Genomic DNA, 4,051 nt, shown 5'->3' with positions numbered 1-4,051 from the left:
TAAACAAACAAACAAACAAACAAACAAAAATCCAACTCTCATTGGGAAGTGGATGTAGCTCAGTGGTTGAGTGCCTGCTTCCCATATATGAGGTCCTGGGTTCAATTCCTGGTACATCCAGATAGCTCCATTGGTGAAATTTATCAAACATTCCAAGAAGAATTAGCATCAATCCTGCTCAAACTCTTCCAAAAAATTGAAGAGAAGGGAACACTTCCTAACTCATTCTGTGAGGTCATCATCATCCTCATACCAAAGCCAGATAAAGATAGTAAAAGAAAAAAATTATAGACTAATATCCTTTATGTATATAGATGCAAAAATCCTTAACAAAATACTAGCAAACTGAATCTAACACCACATTAAAAGAGTTGTACACCATGGTCAAGTGGGATTTCCCCAGGTATGCAAGGGAGGTTCAGCATAAAAAAATCAATTAAAGTAATACACTACATTAATAAAACAAAGGGAAAAAAACCTACAGGATCATCTCAATTGATGCAGAAAAGGCATTTGACAAAATCCAGCATTACTTCTGGAAAAAAAATGGAAGGAAATTCTCTCAACATGAAAAAGTGCATAAGTAAAAAACCTACATCCAACATCATACTTAAATATGAAAGACTGAAAGTTACCCTCTATGATTAGGGACAAAATGAGGATACCCACTGTCACCACTGTTACTCAACATTGTACTGGAAGCTCTAGCCAGAGTAGTTAAGGTAAGAAAAAGAAATAAAAGGCATCCAAATTGGAAAGAAAGAAGTGAAACTTTCCCTATTTGCAGTTGATATGATCATTTATATAGAAAATCCTGAAAAATCCACAACAAAATTCCTACAAACAATAAATGAATTCAGCAAAGTGGTGTGGTACAATATTGTATTAGTCAGCCAAAGGGTGATAAATACCAGAAATCTGTTGGCTTTTATAAAGCGTATTTATTTGGGGGTATAAGTTACTTCCCTCACCAATGTCTATTTCAATGTGTTAGAGCAAGATGGCTGCTGATGTCTGCAAGGGTTCAGCCTCCCTCTTACTCTTAAGGCTCTGTGGTCCCAACTTCATCCAATATCAGCCGTAGGCTGGGCAAGTCTCATCTCTGTCCCAGGGCTTGTTCCTCTCCTGCCTCAGCTGCTCTTCTCTCCACAAGGTCAGCTATTGACTATCAGGCTCTCTCTCTTCCTGGGGTCTCTGCTTTGTCTATGGAGCCATCTCTATTACTCTGTGTTCTTCTGTGTGCTTATTTCCTGGGCTCCAGCTTCCAAAACTCCAACTAGTCCTCTTCCTTGTTTTCTCTGTGAGTCCCCACCCACCAAGGGGGTGGGAACTCAACATCCTACTGATGTGGCCCAATCAAAGCCCTAATCATAATTAAGTCAAGTAAAAGTGAAACCTCTGAAGTTAATACAACCTAATACACCCAGAGGAAGAGACCAGTTTACAAACATAACTCAATACCTACTTCTGGAATTCATAAACAATACCAAACTGCTACAAACAGCAATGTAAAAAAAAATCAGTAGTGTTTTTATTACATTAGTAATGAACAATCTGAAGTGAAATTCAAGAAGAAAATTTCATTTACAATAGCAACTAAAAGAATAAATATCTGGGAATAAATTTAATCAAGGATGTAAATGACATACACAGAAAACTATAAAATATTGTTAAAAGAAATCTAAAAAAGACCTAAATGAATGGAAGAGCATCCCATATTCCTAGATGGGGAGACAAAGCATTGTTAAGATGTCAGTTCTATCCAAAGGGGTTTACAGATTCAATACAATCCCAATAAAAATTTCAACAGCCTTTTTTGAAGAAAATGAAAAGCTGATTATCAGATTCATATGGAAGGATAAGGGGTCCCGAATAATCAAAACCACCTTGAAAATGAAGAATGAAGTTGGAGGGCTCATCCATCCTGCTTTAAAAACTTACTACAAAACCTATTTTAAAACAGTAATCAAAGCAACATGGTACTGGCACAAGGAGAGGCATATAGACCAATGGACTTGAATTGAGAGTTTAGAAATAAACCCTCACAATATGGCCAATAATTTTTGACAAAATACCAAGTCCATGCATGAGAAAAGAATAATCTCATCAATAAATGGTGCTGGGAAAACTGGATATTCATATGCAAAAGAATGAAAGTGGATCCTTACCTGTACCAGATGTAAAAGTTACCTCAAAATGGATCAAAAACCTAATCTAAACACCAAAGCTATAAAATGCTTATTAGAAAACATAGGGATATATTTTCAGCGTTTCATGGTGGCCCAGAGTCGTGGTTTACAGAACAGATAAAATATGGTCTGAGGGATGATATGACTACAAAAGGTTTCCAAGAGAAAGATTACGTCCTAGGAGTCACCCCAATGATGGCGTCCATAGAGCAGTTAATATTGTGCCAAAGAAACCACCACTGCTAGAAAGACCTGGTGAAGGAAGCTGCAATAGATGTAACAGTTATGTTAATTACTGAGACCATGATGAGGGCCACAGTTTTTATCAGGATGGAAGAAGTGGTCCTCCTCACAGAGGGGATGAATCTGGCTCTAGATGGCTAAGAGATGATCATTCTGCAAGTCGACAGCCTGAATACAGGGACATGAGAGATGGCTTTAGAAGAAACAGTTTCTATTCTTTCCATTATGTGAGAGATGGGTCTCCTCATAAAGAGGACAATTCTTATCTCACAGAATCACCTGTAGGTGGAAAGAAGTCTCCTCACAGCAGATCTGGCTCCAGTAGCAGCAGAAGCTACTCTCCAGAAAAAAGCAAAACATACTCTTTCCATCAATCTCAACATAGAAAGTCCATGCATGCAGGTGCATCCTACAAATGGCAGAATGAAGGAAAGCCAGAATGAGGTAAAGAGAGACCTGCCCAGTCTTTGAAAACATCAGGAGATACTTCATCCTCAAGTTCTTCAGCAGTTACTTCATCAAAGATGTCAGACAAGCCCATGTTGCTTTGATTGCTGTTTTAAAATAGGTTTTGTAGTAAGTTTTTAAAGCAGGATGGATGAGCCCTCCAACTTCATTCTTCATTTTCAAGGTGGTTTTGATTATTCGGGACCCCTTACCCTTCCATATGAATCTGATGATCAGCTTTTCATTTTCTTCAAAAAAGGCTGTTGGAATTTTTATTGGGATTGTATTGAATCTGAAATTTCTGAGCATGAGACGGGACCCACAGCACCATTGTTTATTGACCACCCAGAAGAACCTGAGTCAAATGCAACAGATGGCATAGAATTATTTGAAGATAGCTAACTAGCGGCTCAAAAGCAATAAAAAACCAGAGACTGAACAGGTTTACCAGCAGTACTGTGGGAAACTTTTGGGATGGTTGTGAAAATGCTGATTGAATAAGATCCTTCATTAGGAAAGCCTATACAGTTTGCCTTGAGGCAGAACTTACACGAAATCAGGGAGTGGTGTGTTGAAGAACTCAAGCATTTCATTGCAGAGTATGGCACCTCTAATCAAGATTTTGGAGAGTCTTTTTAGAAGGTTTCTTGCTCAGGCAAAAGAATGTTTCTAGACAATTTTTTCCTCCTGAATTGTATAAATCCTTAATACATGAAATTTTTGTGATGAAGAGAAATACTTTATGATAGTTTACCACATTTTTAATATCAAATAAACGTTGAAAATAATCTGTTTAGGAGATTTTAATTAGAATTTTTTGGTCCATGTGTAGTCTAATGTATTCGCAATCTCTCCTTCCCCTCCCCCTCCCCCTCCTCTACCCCCACTAAAAGGATGTGTCACTTAATTTTTCAAGCTTCAAAAAAGCAGTCCTGGAGAACAGCTTTCTATACTTACTCATGTTCTGTAGTCTTCCACAGTATGTGATCATTTGTTTGGTCCCATGCAGCATAACTTACAAGTGAGGGATCATTCCATTTAAACATTCATAGTCTTTCTGTATTTCATAGTGAATGACACCACGTGAAAATGTTTGAATTCTCAGTTACACTTTTGTTGACCTTTTGTTTGCTTATCTTAGGCTTGTAACTTTTAATATATTCATGTATACT

The 4,051-nt window shown here is 37.5% G+C and overlaps 1 pseudogene; it reads left to right on the top strand.

Moving 5' to 3' along the window:
- Positions 1-2,296: 2,296 nt before the first annotated feature.
- On the top strand, positions 2,297-3,518 carry LOC101442651 (periphilin-1-like; annotated as a pseudogene).
- Positions 3,519-4,051: the final 533 nt, after the last annotated feature.

The sequence above is a fragment of the Dasypus novemcinctus genome, chromosome 24 (assembly GCF_030445035.2).
Source record: "Dasypus novemcinctus isolate mDasNov1 chromosome 24, mDasNov1.1.hap2, whole genome shotgun sequence".
Lineage (NCBI taxonomy): Eukaryota > Metazoa > Chordata > Mammalia > Cingulata > Dasypodidae > Dasypus > Dasypus novemcinctus.
The sequence above is the reverse complement of the archived record's forward strand: the minus strand, read 5'-3'. Positions and strand labels throughout refer to the sequence as shown.